This window comes from Bison bison, unplaced genomic scaffold, assembly GCF_000754665.1.
Source record: "Bison bison bison isolate TAMUID 2011002044 unplaced genomic scaffold, Bison_UMD1.0 scf7180017863790, whole genome shotgun sequence".
Classification (NCBI taxonomy): domain Eukaryota; kingdom Metazoa; phylum Chordata; class Mammalia; order Artiodactyla; family Bovidae; genus Bison; species Bison bison.
The window spans coordinates 338831-343676 of record NW_011494362.1 but is presented as its reverse complement, the minus strand read 5'-3'; the positions used below and the strand labels follow the sequence as shown (position 1 = coordinate 343676).

General features: G+C 37.1%; 1 protein-coding gene across 2 annotated transcripts in view; it reads right to left on the bottom strand.

Annotated features, from left to right (window-relative positions):
- SMIM14 (small integral membrane protein 14) overlaps positions 1–4846 on the bottom strand; it is a 62433-nt gene that overhangs the window by 38297 nt on the left and 19290 nt on the right. The window contains exon 2 of one of the 2 annotated variants that reach the window (XM_010833566.1): positions 1361–1432. The exons of the other annotated variant lie outside the window; for it this stretch is intronic. The gene's annotated coding sequence lies outside the window, so the exon portion shown is untranslated. The remainder of the gene's footprint in view (positions 1–1360; positions 1433–4846) is intronic. 2 annotated transcript variants of the gene reach the window in all.

Here is a 4846-nt window from a genome sequence, read left to right as displayed (position 1 = left end):
AAGGAGATCAGCCCTGGGATTTCTTTGGAAGGAATGATGCTAAAGCTGAAACTCCAGTACTTTGGCCACCTCATGTGAAGAGTTGACTCATTGGAAAAGACTCTGATGCTGGGAGGGATTGGGGGCAGGAGGAGAAGGGGACGACAGAGGATGAGATGGCTGCATGGCATCACTGACTTGATGGACGTGAGTCTGAGTGAACTCCGGGAGTTGGTGATGGACAGGGAGGCCTGGCATGCTGCGATTCATGGGGTCGAAAGGAGTCGGACACAACTGAGCGACTGATCTGATCTGATTTTGTCACTGAGAAAAGTTTCCTAGTTTACTGTCTGAGCTTTCTTAGTAAAAATGGGCCAAAATCTTCAGCTGTTTCTTGAAAGGTGCCATTTTAAACCATGGACTATTTAGAAATGGTAAAATAGCTGTCTATTTCTTTAAAGTACGATGCATACATAAAGGACTGGAAGAAAATACATCAAATTTAATGAGTGATCAGTTCTGGAGAGGAGAATATAATTTGGAGGACAGACATTCATTTTGTTAATTTTTAAACATTTCTTAATAATGACTATGTACATATATATGAAAACTTTTAAAATATAGAAAAAATTAAAAAGTCACAATATATAACCACAACCAGGTCACTGGGATGAATGTAGAAGAACGTAATTCCAAGAAACTATAAAGGATCAGTAATTTTGACAGTTAAAGTGATATTCATTACTATAAGCCAAAAATACACTGTGAAGACAAAGAACTTAAAAAAAAAAACACCTTCAACACGTATCAGGGTTAATTTCCTTAATTTACAGATAGTTCTGAAAAATCAGTATGAAAATGGCAATCTAACAGATAAAAGGAGCAAAGAGCATGTTCACAAGGAAAAGAGAACCAATAAGCAACTACAAAATGGAACAAGTGCAAATCTAAACATCACTTTTACCAGAAGAGTGGAAATTTTACATGAATGACTTAGATATCCATATCCAAATAAACATGCAAAATTTTTGTATAAGGATGTCCACTGCAATGTTTTTCATAAGAGCAAAAAATATTAATTCAAAGTGTTTATCCATGTAGCTCTAATTAAATAAACAATAGTATGAGTACATGAAGTCCTATACAGCTGTTGAAAAGAATGAGTCAATTTTCTATGTGATGATTTGGGGAAACATCCAAGATACACTGAGGTGAAATCAAGTGGCCTAACAGTCAGGGAAAACCTATTTCCCATCTAGTATCTTCTTGCCTGAGCTAAGGGAAGTGGGTTTGGGGAGGGGAAGCGGAGTTCAAGGCAACCTAAGCTGGACAATCTTACTCTCCAGAAGGTAGGAAATATCAAATACAAACTCTGACTTACTTCAATTTTGTCTGAGGCCACTCTGTGTCCATATGTTCTTTTAATTGATAAGCTTTCGATGTAGAGAAAACCCTGAAAATAAACATAATTTACCCTTATGTGTACATAAAGTTCAGCCTTGGAAGTCTAAAGGGCTCGGATTGTGCTGGGTGTGGACATACGCAATATCCGCAAATACGGGTCCTTCCTCCTGCCCTCTCAGTGCCTTGCCAGGCCAATACAATGTTGGTTGAAATTAAAAGATATAACCATAAGTTTTTTTAAAATAAAATTCAAATACTAAAAGTCCGATGTCCATCCAGTTCTATAATCCCTTAACACAGAAATACTCTAAGAAAGTGCTATCAAACTGACTTTTATAAAATGAAAGGAGACTTGTTTTTTAGCATCTATCAAAATTATAAAACAGCTATTTTTAGGTCTCTTTAATCTATTTGATTTACAAAATTAGACTCCACCACTACCCACCCCTCCAGACAAAAACACAGCTTGGGGGCAGGAGCCCATTTTAGTCATCACTCTGTCTCTAAACACCTCCCTCTTTGCTTAAGCCACAACAATGAACAAGTATTTTTTAATTTTGGACAATGTTTATTTTCTCTGTATCTATATATGCCAGGAACATGTAAATCAACTAGAATTTAAAAGTATCTGCTGGTCTTAATTAGCCGCCAGTAAAATACGAAAATGCATTTACAAATAGGACATTCCTCAATAGTGCAATGCTTCTGTGGAAATTTCTGTATGTAAGCTTGAGCTGTTCTATGTACTATTTTCAGTTAAGAGTTTCCACTTTAAAATTACTTAAAAAAAAAAAAAAGAATGGAAACAGTTATCTTTTGGCTAGGACTTCAGAACAAGCACCAATGCACATCAGCAGCTGAGTACTAGAGCAAAAACTCTACCCGATTCCACCCCATATTTAAACCCCTTGGTGGCCAAAGACATTAAGAAGCTGCTCTACCCTGGGCAAGACACAACTGGGCTACTGCATCAGAATTCTGGTAAATCGGCCGAGAAGAGCCCTTTCATAGAAAGTAACTTAAAACAATGCTTTTGCTTTTCATGTTTCAGAGGAGTTATTCGCCTCCTCAATACACTTCCCTAATGTGAGAACAATGCTAAATAATATCAAAGTTATGGGTTTGACCCTTGAAGACAACCAGTTTTACTCCAATTGGTCACAAAAGGCCAAAGTCATACAAAATAAGAACAGTGTTGTGAAGAAGTTCAAAATAATCTAGGACAGGAGAGAAGTAAATACGGCACAGAAGAAATAGAAGTGGCCATGAGTTGATAATTACTGAAGTTGAGTGATAGATACAAGAGAGCTTTTATACATTTCTACTTTCTTCTATTTTAGGATTTGCCATAACAAGCATTTAACTTATATACCACATCAATATTTTCCCACTATAATGAATATTTGTGATATTATGACTGGGTGTAAATTAAGCAACAGTTTACAGATGACTTTTTAATGCAGTATAAAGGATAAAACATATCTAAAGCTCTCAAACCATCCACTCTTCAACAACTCTCAGTACAGGACAGCAGTAAAATAATCCACTCAGTATGCTGGGAGGGCAAACACAATTTCCCATATTCCTCAGATCCGGGTCATTTCCTCCACCAACTTCAACTAATAAACCTTCCCCAGTAGACTTCAGCTGTAGTTAAATCGGTTGAGTCATCCTGTTTCCGTATGTGCTGAAGGAATTTTCCAGTGCTGTTAACCAATTTACTATCTGCGGTTAGAACCTTAAACACTCTAGCTCACGCTAGGTAGGTTTAATTTACCTTAGTTCATCTTTGGGGAGTCAAATTCAATTGCCTGTTTATAACTTTGGAACAGATGAAAAAAGTAGACACTACTTTTCTATTACTGTGTTTTTTAGAATTATGCTATGGAATTGTATGCTTATATACAGGATTGATTCTTTAGGAAATAAAACTTTTTAAAAGTGGTTCCTGCTTAGGCCAAACACTCTTAGTAGCAAATATTTGTAAAACAGCAACATTATCAGTGTTACATATTTAGTATCAGTGGTACCCCCTGGAAGCACAGAGTAAAATGGCAAATGTCAACCTTCCCATTTCTTGCTTCCCAATTCTCCACCCTTTCCCCAGATGTACCATAGTTAACAGTCAAGTGTGACTACATTCAGGTCTTTTTATATGTATTTATATCCTTTTAAATATATATACACACACATCATTTTGGTAGGTTTTAGGAGATCATATTATACATGTGCTGCAGCTTGCTTTTGGGTAACGTAAGTCTTGAAGACCTTTCAATATATAAAGCTCTACTTTATTCTTTTTAATGGTTACATAATACTCCAAAACATGAACACACAATCTTAGCATTTCTTTAGTAAAGATAATTTAGGGCCTTTCCAACATTTGTTACTATAATGTTGCAACAAATATCTCTGCGCCCATATTTTGTAGGACTAAGTTAAAAAAAAAAAAAAGAAGAAATTTCTAAGTCTAAAGGCATTCACAAAAAGCCTTTACCAATTTCAATTCTATCAGAAGCACATAGTACATATTACTAATTGCACAGCATGGTAGTTAGCAATTCATACAATGTTACCATCACTAATAGTATAACAATACTTAGATATACCAAAAAAACCTTTTTTTGCCAGAATGTCAGGCCCCAAAATATGTCTCATTGCTTTTATTACCCATGTAATGAGGCTGCACATCTTTTCAAGTTATTTCTTCTTTTTCAAACTCTTTTTGTCTAGTTGATTTTAGGAGCTCTTTATATTATTGAGTATTAATCCATTATATCACAGTAAGATTAAGAATGTGTTATAGGTTATTTGCTTCCTTTTCTTCTAGGAATCTAGAAGACCTTCTAGGAATCTACAAAGCCAGATTTGTACGGGTCTCAGTTCAGTTCAGTCGCTCAGTTGTGTCCGACTCTTTGCGACCCCATGAACTGCAACACGCCAGGCCTCCCTGTCCATCACCAACTTCCGGAGTTCACTCAAACTCATATCCATCGAGTCGGTGATGCCATCCAGCCATCTTATCCTCTGTCATTCCCTTCTCCTCCTGCCCCCAATCCCTCCCAGCATCAGAGTCTTTTCCAATGAGTCAACTCTCCCATGAGGTGGCCAAAGTATTGGAGTTTCAGCTTCAACTTCAGTCCTTCCAAAGAACACCCAGGACTGATCTCCTTCAGAATGGACTGGTTGGATCTCCTTGCAGTCCAAGGGACTCTCAAGAGTCTTCTCCAATACCACAGTTCAAAAGCATCAATTCTTCGGCGCTCAGCTTTCTTCACAGTCCAACTCTCACATCCATACATGACTACTGGAAAAACCATAGCCTTGACTAGACGGACCTTTGTTGGCAAAGTAATGTTTCTGCTTTTGAATATGCTATCTAGGTTTGTCATAACTTTCCTTCCAAGGAGTAAGCATCTTTTAATTTCATGGCTGCAGTCACCATCTGCAGTGATTCTGGAGC